We start from the raw sequence: 22,787 nt of genomic DNA on the forward strand, positions 1-22,787 counted from the left end.
ATAAAATGCATTATGGAGAAATTTGAGAATAAGATAAACTCCATGGATCTTTTCCCCAGAAACAGGTACACATGCATATACACCAAAAACTCTTATCAATTTAAACAGGTTCACAGACCTCCCAAATTGCATACATGTACCCTATGTTAAGGTGAAGAATTCCCATTATGCAGTGGATCTGAATAATCTAGTTCAATATTTCCAAAACCAGTATTCCATGGAATACATTTTTTCCCCAACTGGCTAAGACCAAAGTGTCCCATACTCAAGTTTGGGAACTGATAGGATAAGCAATACTAAGCAGATTCCACTACTTCATTACTTCTCAGAGCCTTATATATGCAATGTATCAATACCTAACTGTTTTTAAAAATGCTTACTCTCTGCCAGACACTATGTTCAATATAATATATATTCATCTTACAGTCCTCAGAACAGTCCTATAAGTACTGTACTGTTATTTTTCCTCTTTTACTGACATGGAAAGTGAGGTTAAATAACTTGTGAAAATTCACACAGCCTGTCAATTGGGGGAGCTAGGATTCAAACAATCTAGTTTAGAGTCTGTGTTATTAACCACTACAATAAAGACAGGAAGCAGGGCATATAGGGACTATTAAACTTTTGTATTTTGAGGTGAACCTATTAATATTCTGCAGAAGTAGTATTTTATAGAGCATAATATGGAAAGTGTTAATACGATTAAGTAGTTGAATAAAATATAAACATAATGTGAAACTTACACACGCACAGTTACATAGCTTTGAAAACTAACAAAATACAGAAAATGTTTACAAAACTTGATCATTTTATTAGGCAACCAAAAATATCTCAACATATTCTGGGCAGAAATTATGCTTTCTATATTCCTTGTTAACAATGCAAAGAAACAAAAAATTATTAACTGTATTAGTTATGCTATAATTATAGCTGCTGATACAGAGCCTCAAAATAACAGCTCTTAAATGAGTTAGAAGTTTATTTTTGTCACACAAAGAATTCTATCATAAACCATCAGGGTGGATAGGGCAGCTCCTGGTATCAGGGACCCAGGCATCTTCTACTTTCTTATTCTACACACCTCAACCTTTTGCTTCCACATCATGGTCCAAGTTAGCTGCTTCAGCACCTCTCTCCTTCATGTCTGCATTTCAGACATTGAGAAGAAGGGAGCACACTCTTTCATTTTCAGAGTAAGCATTTATATCACTTCATCATTCCATCACTTTCACTCAGATCTCCTTGTGGAACTATTACATGGCAACACCTAGCTTCAAGAGCAACTAGGAAGTAGTAGTCTTCAGGATGGTGACCATGTGCTCAGCTAAAAAACATATTGCCACATAAGAAGGGGATAACAGATATTGGGATGTTGGGGCAACCAATAGATTTGGCCAATCTAGAAGAAAATATTCTCTTTACTCAGATACACAATGAAATCAAAACTATAGTTACAGCAGGTTTAAAACTGGTGGGATGCTGCCATACCTATACTCAGAAAAAAATTGAATGCTTAAATGATCTTATATTAAACAAGAAAGAATGAAAATGAATTAATCACTCAAATGAAGAAGTTAGAAATAATTCTTTAAAATGAGTAGAAGAAAAGCAGGGAAAAATTAATAAAGATAAAATTGCAGGTTAATAATTTATAAATGAGAAAAAACAGCAGAATGGTAAATAAATGTAAATGCTGGCTCTGCAAAAGACCATTAAAAGGGACAAACTGCAGAAAACGCAAGTCAATAAAAAAGGAAGATGCAAGCTCTTTACATTATGTATGAAAGAGTGAATATAATCACAAACACAAAGGAAGATTTACAATCACAAGCATATATCATCACCTAGTGCAGTGCCTAGCAGAACACCTAACACAAGTAACAGGAGCTTAGTTTTAATTAGTTAATAGGCCCTAGCCTACAAAAAGCGCTCTTGTCTATAAAATAATTAATACATAAATCTGTTATAGTAATAAAATCAACTTAAGATGTTGGAAATATGAAGCAGAGAAGAAGGAAGGAAATCAATATTTTTGTAGCACATTATGTATGCCATGTACTTTACATACTTTTTCTCATTTATTTAAGCTTCACAACCCTGTAAGGAAAGATTACTACATTTCAAAGCTGAGGAAACTGAGATTCAAAGAGGTGAGTAGTTTGTTCAGTCTCAGGACCTAAATGATTGAAATGGTGTCTGTTCAGGTTAGTCTGCCTAACCTGAAAGCTGATGTTCTTTCCACTGCTTTGTACCCTTTTGCTCATTCTAAGACTTCTCTTTGCTAAGAAAATCTTTTCGAGTTCGTTATATCTAAGCAGGCCCATTTAATCTAGTTCATTTTTTCAAATAGCAGGGATTTGTATACAACTTCTCTTGAAAAAGCAGTTTACTGCTCAAAAAAAAATTTTTTTTTTTTTTTAGTTATTGCATCTAGGTGGGAGGGAACTTACCTAAGGCAGAAGTTTCTCTCAGATCTCAGGACAAATCATATTGCTTCTAATCAACTGGTATACTTATTATGTTTCAGACAGTGGTCTCATAACTGACTGCTTCTTTCCTCTTTGGCTTGTGAGAAGCTCAAAAAACAGAGGCAGGTTTTTTCCAAAACCGTGCAAAACCCATGCGTGTTTTTTGTACCAACCTTATCTCTGATTTTATTTTCTCTAAGCTTTTTAATTTTTGTTTGATTTTAATATGTTTATTATATCCATGATGTTCCAAATACTTTTGCAATCCATTTAAAATAGTATATGTACTAAAATGTTGATTGGATAAAATATATATATAAACTGATAATTTCCCTAACCATTCTCTTAGTTTTGAACATTTAGTTTCTTTCACTGTTTTTCTGCTTTCGTAATATAGCCTAATCTTGCTCTGACACTATCAATGTTTTAAATTGCCAATTTTACCACTTCCTCATAAATGGTGGATATTGTTATAACCCATATGTACTTTAATCATAGGAATAATAGGACTTTGGTATAGAGAGGGAAGAAAGTCAGAAATGGGGAGGGAGAGCATATGGGAATTCATTTGATTACAGGGTGGGCACTAAGGAGAGTAGTGAGCAAACCAAATCATAGCTGAAGAGGATATGGCAGACTCACTTAATTTTTTCTGCCAGTAATATCTAAGTATAAGCTAGTGGACTGAAGCAGAGCAGCAGGGATTTCAGATCGTGGTATTCTTGTAGCCAGGTCAGTGATAGCACCAGGATTTGAATGCAGCATTTTCCAGTTTAAAGCAAAATCCAGCTAACTGCATTAAGGTCAGGGTCCAATACCTACGAAGTCATATGTACCACTTATCAGAACTGATTTAATGGACAAAAACTACTTTTTTTCATTTTTATTTTGATAAATTAATCAGTTTAAAATTAAATGTCACTCTATTAAATCTAGCTTCTCATTAAAACTTTTATAAACTTTAGCTAGTTATTGAGGTATTATTCCAGTTATCAACTTATGAGCTCTTTGTATAATATAGTCAGCCTTTTATATTCGCTGAAAATATTTTCCCAGTCTTTCATTTAAATATATAAGTATATTGTCTGCAGCATGGAGAATTTGTATATATTAAGTTAATGTTTCTTCTTTAATATATTGATCCCTTCCAGAAGTATTGCTTACAATGTACATCTGCTTGTTGGTATGATAAGAGTATCTTGCAGTAGACCAGCATTCCTGTTGAGAACAATGGAAGGAGATTTTAAAAATGCATATGACTTCTGTGTATTTTCTGCTCAATCTTCCTGTAAACCTAAAACTTCTCTAAAAAATAAAGTCTGTTAATTAAAAAAATGTGTTTAAAGGTACTGGTGAACTACAGAAGCAGAGAGGACTAGGGAGACACAAGACTTTGGACAGAGGGACAGTTAAAAGTAGTAACCTGGTTAAAAGATGAAATTTGGGACCTGTGGGGCTAAGAGCCTAGTAAGAAAGGAGGGGTAGAAAACTGACCTTTGCACATGGCAAGTTTTCCCTGCAGGATATTTGCCAATTTCTGAAGGTACACAGGTGAGAGCTAAGAAGATAGTTTCTAAAAAATGTCTTGTGGTTTTGGCACTCTTGTTAAAATGAGTAGACAAGAGTAATATTTCAGTATCTACCAGGGAAATGAACCCAAATGAACAAACTAACCTCTAGTTTGGAAGTAGTAGATAGATGCAGAAAAGAAAAGCAAAACAGAATTAGGAAAAATCATACCAGAGTTACAACTGATCCTGACTTAGTCCACCCCCTGATTAAATTAAGTCCTCACTTTTCTGCCTGGCAAAAGAAAATATGAACCCTCTCTGCAGGAAAATAACATCAAAAGGTGACTCTACAGTATGTATGAATGACATTCAATTATAAATTACTAGACAGGCAAAAAGACAAAGGAAACAGGAATTAAAAACTGAAAAAAGAGAGATGATAACAGATAAAAAGATATTAGAAATTACCAGGCAAGAACTTTTAATTAATATGATTAATATATTAAACTAAATAGAGGGAAAGGTGGAGAAAATAGGTGAAAATATTAAGAATTTTACTAGTGAATTATAATATGTAAAAATAAATAAATAGAAATTTTAGAACTGAAAAATAAAATAACAGATTGAGAACTTTAAATGGGGGGGTCAACTGCAAAGTGTGTTAATGAAATCATGCAGACTGAAGCACAGAAAAAATGAAAATCCAGAAAAACGTAAATGAAAGTATGACATAGTGAAAAGATCTAATGTACATGTGACTGGTTCCCATAAGGAGAGAGAGAGAATAAGGAAGCAGAAATATTTGAATACATAATGGTCACATATTTTCAGAAAATGATGGAAGATATTTACCATACAGTTCAGAAGTTTTTCCAAAACTGGGAAAGCTATACATAACCAAAACCACATGTAAGGACACCATAGTAGAACTGCTTAAATCTAAAGACAGAAATAAAGTTATAAAAACAGTCAAGATAATAAAAACATTGCCTTAAAAGAACAACAAGATAGATCATTCTTTAAAGAACAAAAGCATAAAACAATGAAATGATATTCCAAGTGCTGTAAGGGAATCCTATTTTCAGAGAAAGTATCCTCCCAAAACTATGATGAAATAGTTTTTCAGACAAATAAAGACTGATAGAATTTGTTGCTAGAAGAGTTAAACCAAAAAAAGGAAAAGAAAAGAAATAGAGCTCTACAGACAGATGGAAAATAATCTCAGAAGGGAAAAATAATTAAGAAAGGAAAAAGGTAAGTATATGAGTAAATATAAATGAATATTGATATTAAGTAATAATACTAATGTCTTGAACACTTTCCAATGTTATATAATTAAGTGCATCATAATAACAAAAAATTATCTCAATGAGGATAATATTTTCATAATATATACATAAATCATAACATTGCACACTTTAAAAATCTTAAAATTTTATTTTTATCTCAACTATACCTTAATAAAGCCAAGAAGATAATAACACAAAAGGGGAGAGTGGAATAAATTGAGGCAAACCATTCCAAGATCTCAGCAGTGAAAAAGCAATAATTTATAGACAAGTATGCATATTTTAGTAACTATGGCAATCACAGAAGAAAAAAGAACATAGAACTAACAAACAGTAGGGAAATAGAATGGCAAAATATAATTAACCCCAAAGAAGTTAAGAAAGGACATAAAACTATAAAACAGATGGGTTATATAGAAAACAAATTATATAATACCTATCAACCCCCTCAGTAACTCTACTAAATAAAAAGGCATTAAATATTCTGACTAAAAGACAAAAAATAAAACTTAACTATGCTACTTATTAGAAGTACGTCTTAAGTATAAGGGCACAAAAAGAGTGACTGTAAAAGGATATGAAAAGATATATCATGAGAATGTATTCAAAAGGAAGTTGGGTATTACATTAATATAAGACAAACTAGGTTTTAAGACTAGAAGAATTCATACAGAAAAAAGAACTATTTCATACTAATAATAGGTCAAAACAACAACAGAATATACAATTGTAAATTTGTATACACCTATTAACATAGCAAATATATATTATGATAGATAGATAGATATAAGCAAAAGTTGATGCAAGTAAAAAGAGAAATAAACAAGTCCAAAGCATATGAGAGAGTTTAACTCACCACTATTCATAGCTGATAGAACAAACAGACAAAAACATTGTAAGAATATAGATCTGAACAACACAGGAAATTATTTATTGGCATAAATTGAACAGTGCATACAATCATGATAGAATATACATTATCTTTAAATGCATATTGAATATGTACCAAAATCTAAACTTGGCAAGTTCCATAAAAATAAAAAGAATTCCAAAAACAAGTTTCAAATAATTGAATAATACAGAGTATAGGCTTCTGGCCACTGCTGAATTAAGCTATAAAGTAACAACAGAGATAACTAGAGAATCTCCAAGTTTTGGAAATTAAGCAATATAGTTTGCATGCTTGAAAGACAAAACCACAGTGGAAATGAGAAAATCTTAGGAACTAAATAATAATACAGCACATGAAAACTTAGTTACAGCAATGTTCTCTAGAGACAGTTTATAGCTTTAACATCTTATATTGGAAAAGAAAGGGCTAATAATCAATATCAAAGTTTCCATCTCAAAAAGCTAGAAAAAGGAACAGCATATTAAACACAGAAAAATAGTTTGAATGAAATAAAAATAAAAGTTGAAATAGATGAAATAGAAAGCAAACACACAACAGAAAAATTCAATGAAGTGCAAAGTTGTCTTTTGTTTTTGAATAATAAAATTGATTATCACAGACAGGAGACAGGCCTGACCACGTTTTTTTAAAAAAAGAGAGAAAATCAGCTTACGAAAATCAGGAACAAAAATGAGATGTCATTATAGGTTCTATCGATATTAGAAAGATAATAAAGGATGTTTTGAATGACTACACAAATACGTTTGACAGTTTAGATGAAAGGAATAGATACCTTAAAAAACAAAATTTGCAAAAGACATCAGGAAAAGGAATAGAAAATTAAATAATTCTGTGTCTATTTTAACAATGGAACCCATTATTGAAAATTTTACACAAAAAAATCCTGTCAAGATGATTTCACCAGTGACTTCTTCCAAATATTTATGAAGAAACAACACCAATTCTATGGAAACACTTCCAGAGGATTAAAAAAAAAAAAAAACAGAAGAAAAACTTCCCATTCTTTTTATGAGGGCTTTTTATGAGGGTATAATTCCAGAAAATCTGGAAATATTATAAAAAATTAAAATCACACAAATTTTTTTACATGAGCACAGATGAAAAAAAATCCTGCACCAAAAAGTGAAGTGTGTTAAAATGAGTCAGTTTTATTCCATGAATTGTAATGGTGTTTTAGCAACCAAAAATAAATTAATATAATTGACCTTAATGGAAAAAAAGGAGAAAACACATACAATCATATCAATAGATAAGGAAAAATAAAATACAATTCATGAAAAAAAAAGAATTGTGTAAGCTGGGAAGAGTTGGGCTTTTCCATTTTATTGAAAGCTTTCCTCAGAGTTTGGGAATGGGACAAGAGTGTCTGGAGGTTTCAGTCTGTGCAAAAATATCTGAAAAAAAGAAATGAAAATCATATTACAGGAAGAAATAAAGCTGTCATTATTTATAAACAATATAATTACATATGTGGTAAATCCAAAAAAAAGTGGACAAATTACTAAAATTTATAAGTGAATTCATCAAGATTACTAAATACAAGGTCAATATACCAAAAATCAACTGTATAGCTATATACCAGCTATATATACAGAAAATATAAAATAAAAATGTTAAAGATTACTTTTACAATAGCATAAAACATAAACTATCTAGATATAAATCTAACAGAATATGTAACTACAAAACATTGTTGAGAGAAATTAAAAACCTAAATAAATGAATGGATATAATATGTTCATGAATTGGAAGATATAATAGTGTATAACTATTCTCCCCCTTATAAGTGATCTATAGATTCAATGCATTCCAACTTAAATCCCAGAAGAGTTTTGGGTTTTTTTTGGTGGAAATTGATTAGCTGATTCTAAAATTTATATAGAAATACAAAGGTCCAAAAATAGTCAAGACGATCTTCTAGAAGAATAAAGTGGAAGAATTTCCAGTGCCAGTTACCATGTCTTATTGTCAAGCTGCAGTAATGAAGACGGTATGGTACTGACAAAATAATAGGCCAAAGAAACAGATGAGAATTCAGAAACAGACACACACTCACCTGGTCCCTTTATGTATGACAAAGATGACACTGCACGGCAGTGGAGAATAAGGGGTACTGGTTCCATTGAATATCCATATGAAAAAATGATAGTTATTCCCCCAGCTTTATTAAGATATACTTAACACATAATTCTGTGTGAGTATAAGGTGTACAATGTGGTGATTTGATACACTTATATATTGCAAAATGATTACTGCCATAGTGTTAGCTAACACTTCCATCACGTTACATAATTACCATTTCTTTTTTATGGTGAGAACATTCACAATCTACTCTCCTAGCAACTTTCAAGTGTATAATACAGTATCATTAACTGTAATCACAATGCTGCACATTAAGTTCCCCAGAACTTATTCATCTTATTTTAAAAGTTCACCTTTTTAGAATCCACATATAAGTGATATCATACAGTATTTGTCTTTCTTTTCTGACTTATTTCAGTTATCATAATGCCCTCAAGTTTCATCCATGTTGTCACAAATGGCAGTATATCCTTCTTTCTCATGGTTGAATAATGTTCCATTGTGTATGTGATATATAGATAGATGATAGATAGATAGATAGATGATAGATGATAGATAGATAGATAGATAGATAGATAGATAGATAGATAGATAGATAGATAGATGATAGATAGATAGATGATAGAGATTTATCACATCTTTATTCATTCATCATTCACATTGTTGTTTCCATATCTTGGCTATTGTGAATAATGGTGCATTGAACACAGGAGTGCAGATATCCCTTCAAGGATCTGTTTTCATATCCTTTAGATATATACCCAGAAGTGGGATTGCTGGATAATATGGTAGTTCTGTTTTTAATTTTTTGAAGAACATCCATACAGTTTTCCATAGTGGCTATACCAATTTACATTCCCACCAGCAGTGCACAAGAGTTCCAATTTCTGCACATCCTTGACAGTACTTGTTATCTCTTGTCTTTTTGATGAAAGCCATTCTAACGTGTAGTGATATGTCTTGTGTTTTGATTTGCATTTCTCTGATGATTAGTGATGTTGAGTACTTTTTCATGTAACTGTTGGTCATTTGTATGTCTTCTTTGGAAAAATGAATATTCAGTTCCTCTGCCCATTTTTAATTGATTATTTTTTGCTATTGTGTGAGTTTTTTATATATTTTGAATATTAAATCCTTATCAGATATATAATTTGCAAATATTTTCTCCCATTCCATGGGTTGTCTTTTCACTTTGTTCATTTCTTTCGCTGTGCAGAAGCTTTTTAGCTTGAAGTAGTCTGACTGATTAAGTTTTGCTTTTTTGTTGCTTGTGCTTTTGATGTCATATCTATGAAATCATTACAAGACTAATGTCGTGGAGCTATTTTCCTATGCTTTCTTCTAGGAGCTTTACAGTTTCAGGTCTTATGTTTAAATCAACCATTTTGAGTTAATTTTTTGTCAGTGGTGTAAGATAGGGGTCCAATTTCATTCTTCTGAATATGGTTATCCAGTTTTCCCAGCACCATTTATTGAAGAGACTATCCTTTCCCCACTGAGTATTCCTTAAGGGCTTTTGATTCTGTTCCATTGATCAGTGTGTTTATTTTTAATGCCAGTACCATACTCTTTTGATTACTATAGCTTTGTAGTATAGTTTGAAATCTGGACGTGTGATGCCTCCAGCTTTGTTCTTCTTTCTCAGGATTGCTTTGGATATTTGACGTCTTTTGTGGTTCCATACAAATTTTAGAATTTTTTTGCTGTTATTGTGAAAAATGCCACTGGAATTTTGATAGGGATTGCATTGAATCTATAGATGCCTTTGGGTAGTATGAACATTTTAAGGATATTAATTCCTAATCCATGAACATGGTTATCTTTCCATTTTTTGCTTCTTCTTCAATTTGTTTCACCAAAGTTTTGTAGTTTTCAGTGTATGGATCTTTCACCTCCTTGGTTAAATTTATTCCCAAGTATTTTATTGTTTTTGATGCTACTGTGAATGGAATTTTTTTCCTTATTTTTTTTTTAGATGCTTCATTGTTACTGTGTAGAAATGCAACAACTACCTCATGCCATACAGAAAAGTAAATTTCAGAAGGATTGTAGATCAAATTATTAAAGTTAAAACAATAAAGATTAAGAAAAAGCATAATGGATTTTTTGTTTGGTTTTGGAGTAAGCAAAGATTTATTCATCAGGACACAACATTAAGTTTACAAAAAGGAAAGAATGATTAACTGGATAATATTTAAGTTAAGTATGTAAGGTTTACTGCATAGAATTAAGAATGTCCACTGATCAAAAACACGATTAATAGAATCAAAATCAAGAAACAATGGTAAAGATATAGATATATGATAGATAGATAGATAGACAGATGGATATCTGACAAAAGACTTTTGTCTAGAATATATTAAGAACATCTTCAAATCAACAAGAAAAAAGCATACAGTCCAGGAGAAAAATAGGCAAATGATTTGAATAGACAGTTCACATAGGAGGACGTCCAAATAGCCAGTGAATATGATAAGACATGCTTAATATCATTGATCATCAAGTTAGTGCAAACTAAGACCAGATTGAGATAACATTACTCACCCACCAGAATGAGTAAAATGAAAAATACAGGTAGACACCAAGAGGTGCATCATTTCTTAATGGTTCCCATCTGCCCAGCTGTTGGACTCGCTAAAATGTAGAGGACAGCACTGACGAGGATGTACCTTTAAACAGCCCATGATAAGAAGGAAGCTCACTGTCTTCAGACCTTATGAAGCTTTGTGGTGAAGTGAAACCTAAAAACAAGCCGTGTGGCTGACACAGTCTTGGTGCTCCAGCCAGGTGTCAGGCCTGTGCCTCTGAGGTGGGAGAGCCGAGTTCAGGACATTGGTCCACCAGAGACCTCCCAGCTCCATGTAATATCAAATGGCAAAAGCTCTCCCAGAGATCTCCATCTCAACGCTAAGACCCAGCTCCACTCAACGACTAGCAAGATACAGTGCTGGACACCCTGTACCAAAAAACCAGCAAGACAGGAACACAACACAACCCATTAGCAGAGAACCTGCCTAAAATCATAATAAGGTCACAGACATCCCAAAACACACCACCAGATGCAGACCTGCCCACCAGAAAGACAAGATCCAGCCTCATCCACCAGAACACAGGCACCAGTCCCCTCCACCAGCAAGCCTACACAACCCACTGAACCAACCTTAGCCACTGGGGGAAGGCACAAAAACAATGGGAACTACGAACCTGCAGCCTGCGAAAAGGAGACCCCAAACACAGTAAGTTAAGCAAAATGAGGAGACAGAGAAACACACAGCAGATGAAGGAGCAAGATAAAAACCCACCAGACCTAACAAATGAAGAGGAAATAGGCAGTCTACCTGAAAAAGAATTCAGAGTAATGATAGTAAAGATGATACAAAATCTTGGAAATAGAATGGGGAAAATACAAGAAATGTTTAACAGGGACCTAGAAGAACTAAAGAGCAAACAATGATGAACAACATAATAAATGAAATTAAAAATTCTCTAGAAGGAATCCATAGCAGAATAACTGAAGCAGAAGAACGGAGAAGTGACCCGGAAAATAAAATAGTGGAAATAACTGCCACAGAGCTGAATAAAGAAAAAAGAATGAAAAGAATTCAGGACAGTCTTAGAGACCTCTGGGACAACATTAGACACACCAACATTCGAATTATAGGGGTCCCAGAAGAAGAAGAGAAAAAGAAAGGGACTGAGAAAATATTTGAAGAGATTATAGTTGAAAACTTCCCTAATACGGGAAAGTAAATAGTCAATCAAGTCCAGGAGGCACAGAGAGTCCCATACAGGATAAAACCAATGAGAAACACTCCAAGACACATATTAATCAAACTATCAAAAATTAAATAAAAAGAAAAAATATTAAAACCAGCAGGGGAAAAACAACAAATAACATACAAGGAAATCCCCATAAAGTTAACAGCTGATCTTTCAGCAGAAACTCTGCAAGCCAGAAGGGAGTGGCAGGACATATTTAAAGTGAGGAAAGGGAAAAACCTACAACCAAGATTACTCTACTCAGCAAGGATCTCATTCAGATTCGATGAAGAAATTAAAACCTTTATAGGCAAGCAAAAGCTAAGAGAATTCAGCACCACCAAACCAGCTTTACAACAAATGCTAAAGGGACTTCTCTAGGCAGGAAACACAAGAGAAGGAAAAGACCTACAATAACAAACCCAAAACAATTGAGCAAATAGTAATAGGAACATACATATCAATATTTACCATAAATGTAAATGGATTAAATGTTCCAACCAAAAGACATAGACTGGCTGAATGGATTCAAAAACAAGACCTGTATATATGCTGTCTACAAGAGACCAACTTCAGACCTAGAGACACACACAGACTGAAAGTGAGGGGATGGAAAAAGATATTCCATGCAAATGGAAATCAGAAGAAAGCTGGAGTCACAATTCTCAAATCAGACAAAATAGACTTTAACATAAAGACTATTACAAGAGACAAAGAAGGACACTACATAATGATCAAGGGATCAATCCAAGAAGAAGATATAATGATTGTAAATATTTATGCACCCAACATAGGAGCACCTCAATACATAAGGCAAATACTAACAGCCATAAAAGGGGAAATTGACAGTAACACAATCATAGTAGGGGACTTTAACACCCCACTTTCACCAATGGACAGATCATCCAAAATGAAAATATATAAGGAAACACAAGTTTTAAATGATGCATTAAACAAGATGGACTTAATTGATATTTATAGAACATTCCATCCAAAAACAAGTGCTCATAGAACATTCTTTCAATGTTCTTCTCAGGACATTCTTCTCAAGTGCTCATGGAACATTCTACAGGATAGATCATATCTTGGGTCACAAATCAAGCCTTGGTAAATTTAAGAAAATTGAAATTGTATCAAGTATCTTTTCCAACCACAATGCTATGAGACTAGATATCAATTACAGGAAAAAATCTGCAAAAAATACAAACACATGGAGGCTAAACGATACACTACTAAATAACCAAGAGATCACTGAAGAAATCAAAGAGGAAATCAAAAAATACCTAGAAACAAATGACAATGAAAACACGACAACACAAAACCTATAGGATGCAGCAAAAGCAGTTCTAAGAGGGAAGTTTATAGCAATATAATCCTTCCTCAAGAAACAACAAACATCTCAAATAAACAACCTAACCTTACACCTAAAGCAATTAGAGAAAGAAGAACAAAAAAAAACCCAAAGTGAGCAGAAGGAAAGGTATCATAAAGATCAGATCAGAAATAAATTTAAAAGAAATGAAGGAAACAATGGCAAACATCAATAAAGCTAAAAGCTGGTTCTTTGAGAAGATAAACGAAACTGATAAACCATTAGCCAGACTCATCAAGAAAAAAAGGGAGAAAACAAATCAATAGAATTAGAAGTGAAAAAGGAGAAGTAACAAGTTACACTGCAGAAATACAATGGATCATGAGAGATTTCTACAAGCAGCTATATGCCAATTAAATGGAAAACCTGGAAGAAATGGACAAATTCTTAGAAAAGTACAACTTCCGAGATTGAACTAGGAAAAATTGAAAATATAAACAGAACAATCACAAGCACTGCAATTGAGACTCTGATGAAAAATCTTCCAAAAAACAAAAGCCCAAGACCAGATGGCTTCACAGGCAAATTCTATCAAACATTTAGAGAAGAGCTAACACTTATCCTTCTCAATCTCTCCCAAAATATAGCAGAGGGAGGAACACTCCCAAACTCATTTTACGAGGCCACCATCACCCTGATACCAAAAGCAGACAAAGATGTCATAAAAAAAGAAAACTACAGGGCAATATCACTGATGAACATAGATGCAAAATCCTGAACAAAATACTAGCAAACAGAATCCAACAGCACATTAAAAATATCATACACCATGATGAAGTGGGGTTTATCCCAGGAATGCAAGGATTCTTCAATATATGCAAATCAATCAATGTGATAAACCATATTAACAAATTGAAGGAGAAAAACCATATGATCATCTCTAAGATGCAGAAAAAGCTTTTGACAAAATTCCACACCTATTTATGATAAAAACACTGTGGAAAGTAGGCTTAGAGGGAACTTACCTCAACATATAAAGGCCATATATGAGAAACCCACAGCCAACATCTTTCTCAATGGTGAAAAACTGAAACCATTTCCTCTAAGATCAGGAAAAAGACAAGGTTGTCCACTCTCACCACTATTATTCAACATAGTTTTGAAAGTTTTAGCCACAGCAATCAGAGAAGAAAAAGAAATAAAAGGAATCAAAATCAGAAAAGAAGTAAAGCTGTCACTGTTTGCAGATAACATGATACTATACATAGAGAATCCTAAAGATGCTACCAGAAAACTACTAGAGCTAATCAATGAATATGGTAAAGTAGCAGGATACAAAATTAATGCACAGAAATCTCTTGCATTCTTATATACTAATGATGAAAAATCTGAAAGAGAAATTAAGGAAACACTCCCATTTACCATTGCAACAAAAAGAATAAGGTACCTACAAATAAACTTACCTAAGGAGACAAAAGACCTGTATGCAGAAAACTATAAGACACTGATGAAAGAAATTAAAGATGGTACAAACAGTTGGAGAAATATACCATACTGTTGGACTGGAAGAAACAACACTGTGAAAATGGCTATACAACCCAAAGCAATCTACAGATTCAGTGCAATCCCTATCACACTACCACTGGCATTTTTCACAGGACTAGAACAAAAAATTTCACAATTTGCATGGAAACACAAAAGACCCCAAATAGCCAGAACAATTCTGAGAAAGAAAAATGGAGCTGGCGGAATCAGACTCCCTGACTTCAGACTATACTACAAACCCACAGTAATCAAGACAGTACAGTACTGGCAGAAAAACAGAAATATAGATCAATGGAACAGGATAGAAAGCCCAGAGATAGACCCATGCACCTATGGTCACCTTATGTTTGATAAAGGAGGCAAAAATATACAATGGAGAAAAGACAGCCTCTTCAATAAGTGGTGCTGGGAAAACTGGCCAGCTACATGTAAAAGAATGAAATTAGAACACTCCCTAACACCATACACAAAAATAAACTCAAAATGGATTAAAGACCTAACTGTAAGGCCAGACACTATAAAACTCTTAGAGGAAAACATAGGCAGAACACTCTATGACATAAATCACAGCAAGATCCTTTTTGACCCACCTGCTAGAGAAATGGAAATAAAAACAAAAATAAACAAATGGGACCTAACAAAACTTAAAAGCTTTTGCACAGCAAAGGAAACCATAAACAAGACAAAAGGACAACCCTCAGAATGAGAGAAAATATTTGCAAACGAAGCAACTGACAAAGGATTAATCTCCAAAATTTACAAGCAGCTCATGCAGCTCAATATCAAAAAAAGCCAAACAACCCAATCCAAAAATAGGTAGAAGACCTAAATAGATATTTCTCCAAAGATATAAAGATTGCCAACAAACACATGAAAGAATGTTCAACATCACTAATTATTAGAGAAATGCAAATCAAAACTACAATGAGGTATCACCTCACACCAGTTAGAATGGCCATCATCAAAAAATCTACAAACGATAAATGCTGGAGAGGGTGTGGAGAAAAGGGAACACTCTTGCACTGTTGGTGGGAATGTAAATTGATACAGCCACTATGGAGAACAGTATGGAGGTTCCTTAAAAAACTAAAAATAGAAATACCATATGACCCAGCAATCCCACTACTGGGCATATACCCTGAGAAAACCATAATTCAAAAAGAGTCATGTACCACAATGTTCACTGCAGCTCTATTTACAAGAACCAGGACATGGAAGCAACCTAAGTGTCCATCGACCAATGAATGGATAAAGAAGTTGTGACACATGTATACAGTGGAATATTACTCAGCCATAAAAGGAAACGAAATGGAGTTATTTGTAGTGAGGTGGATGGACCTAGTGTCCGTCATACTGAGTGAAGTAAGTCAGAAAGAGAAAAGCAAATACCATATGCTAACATACATATATGGAATCTAGAAACAAAAAATGGTTCTGAAGAACCCAGGGGCAGGACAGGAATAAAGACGCAACGCAGTTCTACCCCTGAATTGCCCCTCCCCCCTTCCCTCTCCACACTGGTAACCGCTAGTTTGTTCTCTATATCTGTGAGTCTGCTTTGTTTTGTTATATTCACTAATTTGTTCTATTTTTTAGATTCCACATACAAGTGATATCATACAGTATTTGCCTTTCTCTGTCTGACTTATTTCACTTAGCATAATGCCCTGCAAGTCCATCCATGTTGCTGCAAATGGTGAAATTTCATTCACTTTTATGGCTGAGTAGTATTTCTTTCTTTATCCGTTCATCTGCTGATGGACACATAAGTTGCTTCCATATCTTGGCAATTGTAAATAATGCTGCTGTGAACATTGGGGTGCATGTATCTTTTTGAATTAGTGTTTTTGTTTTTTTGGCTATATACCCAGGAGGGGAATTCTTTACAGAATTCTCCAATGGTTTCACTCCTTTTGTCCCCTTCCCTTCTTTCCTTATTCCCTCTGTTCCTTCCAAAGTTTGAAGATTTCTACGTAGGTGTGGAATATCTTCTTGTCATAAAATGTTATGCTCCTCCACCTTCCACTAAGCTTGTTAAAAATATATTTACCCTTCTTTTCTGTCTTCCAGTATTGAGTTATATCCCATCAAGTTGTACCTAGGAACCTTTTTGGTTAACATTTCAAATAACTTTTGTATTATATAAATACATTCTCTATATAGGGTCTAGAACAATCAGCTTTACGTTTTGTTCTTATATTTTTTATAGTGGCTTAACTTCATAGCCTCATTCAAAGAATCACGTAGGATAGTGAGAAACTTCGTTATCTAATTGACATTTTGCTGCATGATGGACCACTCATAAGTAGAATCAATTTTAGAATTTACAGAACAAATCCATTCTCACTGCATTTAGGAGAAGTTAAAAAATGTATTTTTCATTCTAAAAGTACTCATAAAGGGGTAAATGTTAAGAAGATCAATTCCATAATAAGTGAAAAATGTTTGACATGTGGTTAGTGGGAGGGGGGATGAAAATAAGAAAAACCTAAAGATGATATAATTTCTGAATCCTTACAAGTTTTAAATATTCTAAACCTAGCATAATGCCATCTTCTTTCTCTCTGCATTTCTGTTACTCTCTGCACTTTTTATTCCTTAAATCCTTTAATTATAGCACTGGACCAGCTGCAGCAACGAGGCCTGTAACTATGATTTGCTAAAACTCTGTAAGCTTTTCAGTTTCTTACAATTCACTACCTCCTAAACAGATTGGACTTGCACCTCGGCTCTCAGAGAAAAAAGTGTGGGCACTTGTACTCACATGAGATTGACTGCAAGCTGATCCAAGTGGTGCCAGGGATGGACCAAACTGGGCTTGGTTTATGCACTACCTGAGATCTGCTTGAAACCACCTACATCTCCAGACCTCAGACACTTCCCTCACTAGTGACGGGGTAGAGGGAGAGACACTCTAGCAAACAGTCACACCTTGCACAGTTATGAAGCTCCGGACACTGCCACTGCCACTGCCACCTTCATTGCCACAAATTTAGAAGCCTTCACATGTTGCACCAACTGACATAAAGACATTACATCTGCCCGTTGGCTGTATTACATGCCTGGAGGCTCTGGCTTCCCCAGCATATACCTGGAGGGGCCAACTAACACAACCCAGACACTGGGGAGTTATTACTGCATGGGGCATAAAGAAAACAGAAGATCCTGCAAATAAATTGTTTGCTTTTCCTTCCCCTCACTGGACTGTCCCAAGTTGTAATAGTTACATATAACCCTTCTGGGATATCCTGCAACAATTAACAACCAACTGTGATGCAAAGCTGTGACAAGCTCAAAAATATACTCCTTATTATCCTCAGGTTTTCCTTCACTCCTGCTTCTCTGGATTGCATACCCAAGAAAGTCATAGCACATAAGCTTTTGCCTCAAGGTCCATTTTCTAGGGAAGTTTATTTAAGACATGGACTAAACAGCAACTAAAAAGACAATTTTAGAGTCCCTCTTCTAAATGGCCACCACTAAAACATAAGGACATGAAAAAGTTGAAAGAAGTATAGAAAAATATATAGCCGGCAAATATTAATTTTTAAAACCCACTGTAGTTTTATTAAAGACTGATAAAATAAACTTCAATGAATAAAGCAACATAATTAGGAATAAAGTGGCCAAATACATGTCAAAAAATTCATCAGAAATATTAAATAATTAAATTGTGTGCACCTAATAAAACATCTTTAAAATATATACAGGAAAAATGGTTGAAACAAGAGCAAAGTGATAAATCTCCAATCATAGAGACTTCCAGTCACCCTTTCAATTGCTGATACATTAAGAAGAAAGAAATTTAAAAATAGAGATAATTTGTACACACAATAAACATATTTTAGTAGAAATTTTAAAAACTGGAAAAAACCCAAAATATTCTTTGTTAAGTGACTGAATTAAGAGACTGTTATACAGGCACTCAGTGGAAAATTATGTAACCATGAAAACGAACAAATTATAGCTACATGCAAGACAGTGAATCTAAGAAACATAGCCTTGAGTGAGAAAAGCAAGTTGCAAACCACGAAGCTAATAATATCATGTTATACACTTCAAAATCTAGAAATAGATACACCTACAACAGAAACTATTTGAAAAAGCAAAGGAACAATAAACCCAACATTCAAGATATTGGTTACCTTTTGGGATTGGCAGGGGGATGGGGTTTGGAGGAAAGCATATGTACAGCCTCAGTGACATGGGTAATATTCTACTTCCTGAGCTGGCTGCAGGGTTCATGACTGTTATATTTTCATGCTTCATGATTTTTATATATAAAATATTTTCACTGATATATATCAATTTTATATAACAAATATTATATTATAAAATAATATGTAAAATTTAAAAATTAGTCTTAAAGATCATGTCTATTGAGTAAAATATTGATATATCATTAGTTAGTGATAAAATTGTTTAAGAAAATTAATTTTGACAATTTCAGTACCAAATTTTAGTCACTGTAGATCTTGAATTGTGGTCTACTCAGAAAAAAAACATACTTTATATCCTGAGTCTCCTAGATTCTCAAAGTCAATAAAAGAGTAATTTTTAAAATGATAAACTCTGATTCAACTTAATGGTCTGCTTTCCAATTCAATTCAGTATTTTGTTTCAATATAGAAGGGGTATAAAGTATGTCCAGGGAAATATGGCATGTTTTTCTAATTGTGTTCAGAGGTGTGTCTATCTATAACTTTGAAACTATCAGTGAACGTGTAAAATTTTCTTAATGTAGAGAAATATTAGTGTTGCTACATGTCATTTAATTATTCTTCCTTGAATTACATATGCTATACATACAGTGCTATATCCCCCCACTCCCATACCTGTAAATTATTAGTTCAGTCTGTGCACAGAGCTATGAGTGATAAGCTTAGAGAACACCAAGGTGATGTGCTAGTCTGTTCATTTTATTCCTAAATGCTGCCAAAAACCCATATATACCCCATATCTTAAATACACATATTCATTAAGAGATAGCATAATGATAACTAGCTGATTCCAATCAAACCTTCAGTTTATTCACTTATTAGCTTTGGGTTACTTATTATCTTGCTGCCACATTTTCTGCATTTTAAAAATAGAGATAATGTTATTCCCCAATTTAGACGTTTGTTGTGAATATAAAATAATATATGTGAAGTTCGTAGCACAATGTCCTTTTTATTCATTGAAAGTGCTCAATGATTGTAAACTACTGTCATTATTATTATATAGTTGAGGTAGTGCTTACACATGTGACCAGTGTTTTTCTCAAAGGAAATAGTACTGGTGTGCTATTTTACTCTTATCTAAGATTTCAGACTATGTAGGCTCTATAAGAATACCATGTTTATACGTATGGACATTGGAAATAAAGGAATGAGTGTATCAGTTTCAGCTGCAAGATACAGAAGACCCAATTAAAAGTGCCTTAAACAATAAGGAAAATTTATTATGTCATGTGTCAAGAATTCTTTTTTAGATGTAGGGTGGTACTACACAGTTGGTTCAGAATCTCTCTTTTCTGCCATCCTCTGCATGTGTGTTACTCTCTCCAGCCTTACAAGAAGGCTACAATAGCTTCAGATAGCTTCTCAAAAGACTATTCAAAGATTGAATGAAAAGGCATCCCTCCCCTTTGTCTGAAGAGTATGAAAAAAATCTTGCAAGATGATGTAGTCTTGTGTCTCACTGGCCACAACAGCCTCACATGTCCCTAGAAGAAGCAGGGGTGGAAGGCTGTGAAGGTAGGTAGTGACAATATTTGTCACATTGAGGATGGGAAGGAAGTGTTGGAAGCAGCATTTAAAATGTTAATCAATCAACATCAACAAATATTTACTGTACAACATCAAGTATAGAGAATTATTCTATAAATATTTGGGGTAAATACAAAAAAAGATGGCAGTATGTCATTAAGAAGAAAAATCAATAATAAATTCTTTATTAAAAAAGCAAAATACTAGCAGGGACATAGGTTCAATTAAAATAAGAAAAATGTACGGAATTATAAAGTAGAATGATCGCATTATTTGTGTATAAGCAAATGTTCTTATCTATGTATATCTCCTCTTTATCCTTAACTACTTTTCCCTCATGGGAAATAACACTCATTTTATTTTCAGTGTTAGCATACCACATGGTTTGGAGAAGTTCCTTTTTTTTTTTCTGGTTGTTACCTGGACACTAACACTTAAAAAATAAATGGAGAAACTCTAGAAAATTTATGCAATTTGCAATTCAAGATGAAAATTATAATGATAAACTAAGCACTTAGCATGTATATATAATATTATACTTAGATTCTAGGGCTTACTGACAAATGATAAGCATAAAAACACTTACACAAACAAGAAAGTATATCATATTTTAGTTCAAAGCCATCACAGAAGCTATAAAATTCCTTAGTGCACATTTTTGAATTTTGGAAATATTGATGATTTATACATGCATATTGAATCAAAATGGTCATCAAGAGAGTAAGCAGTAAATATTTAATGGATTTGTGAACATTAGGCCAATTATTTTTAACTTGTTTCCATTATAGATAAAAGGAATATTGAAAAAAAATTCTCAGTGCTGATTTTTTTGAAGACGCCAAGTTTTTAAAGGCTCTGAACTCATAAAAATTTTAAAGCTAATAGCAACCTTATAAATTATTTCATCCTTTCTCCTAATTTTACTAATGAGATTCAGGTAGAGAAGAGGTTAAGTGACTTCTCCCAGTTCGTGCAGCTGGCTAACTGCTTTCGGGGACTGGCTTGCACCCTTTTCAGGCTGCATTTGTACCTTTTTTCACAAGTTCTTTCCTTTTCTTCTCTAATGTATTTGTGTCCTTCATTTCTTCTCTGGCATGCTTGGAATACACAGAAACTATAAAACCTGAATTTTAAAGCAGGCAAATAATATATTTTACTTAAATTTTAAACAATTCTGTTAAAAACATAATCTGGAGAGATGGATTATGTTTTAAGTCAGTTGTGTTTCCTCCCCACCCCCCCGCCCCAGATTTACTGAGGTATAATTGAGAAACCAAAATTGTATATATTTAAGGTGTAAGATGTAATGATTTGCTATACATTGTGAAATGATTACCACAAACAAGCTAATTAACACATCTCTCATCTTACATAGTTATCGTTTTTGTTTCTGTTTCTTTATAGTGAGAACACCTAAGATCTACTCTATAAGCAAATTTCAGGTATACAATCACACTATTATTAACTATATTCACCATGCTGCACATTAGGTTCCTCAGGATTCATTCAACTTATAAATTACAGGATGTACCCTTTGGCCAACATCTCCCCATTTCCCCCTCCATCCAGCCTCTGGCAACTTGGTGCACAAGAAAGAGACAATTTCTTTCCTTAAAGAGCATTTAGTCCACTCGGGAAGACATGCAACTAGACAACTAAACTCAACGCGATTCTTGCTCTGATCCAGCAATTATGGAGTATGATGAAGGCACGTGACAGAGGCCTGATATAACTTTTAAACTGGACACTGAACACTGAGTAGGAAGCTCACAGGCAAAATAGGTCAATTTCCTTTTTACTCTTGTGTTTGGTAATTAGTTTCCTCATTAGTTTTTCAGCAGAATTATTCCTCATTAGTTTTTCAACAAAATTGTTCGTGAAAGAATATTTAAAAACTAGAAGCTTTTCTTCTGGAAACCTTAATTCTTTTTCTCCACAATTTATTTGCGACATCTAGATTTCTCCACTTCCTGGAACTCTTAATACGTGAATTTAATTTCTGTCATGGCTGTGGTTTCCAAAGAGGAGTCACTGACCCCCTATCTCAGAATCACTTAGGGTAATATTTAAATATGGAGATTATAGGTAAGCCTCCTGGTCCTACTGAAACATAATCTCTGGGAGTGTGAGGAGAGGAAGAGAGAGAACTAAAATTTGC

General features: G+C 33.7%; 1 long non-coding RNA gene across 2 annotated transcripts in view; it reads left to right on the forward strand.

Moving 5' to 3' along the window:
* The window catches only part of LOC132350815 (uncharacterized), a 91,662-nt gene that overhangs the window by 38,649 nt on the left and 30,226 nt on the right, over positions 1 to 22,787 (forward strand). For both annotated transcript variants that reach the window (XR_009498016.1, XR_009498015.1), the window contains exon 3: positions 2,088 to 2,150. This is a non-coding gene — a long non-coding RNA (uncharacterized LOC132350815). The remainder of the gene's footprint in view (positions 1 to 2,087; positions 2,151 to 22,787) is intronic.

Source organism: Balaenoptera ricei, chromosome 1 (genome assembly GCF_028023285.1).
Source record: "Balaenoptera ricei isolate mBalRic1 chromosome 1, mBalRic1.hap2, whole genome shotgun sequence".
NCBI lineage: Eukaryota > Metazoa > Chordata > Mammalia > Artiodactyla > Balaenopteridae > Balaenoptera > Balaenoptera ricei.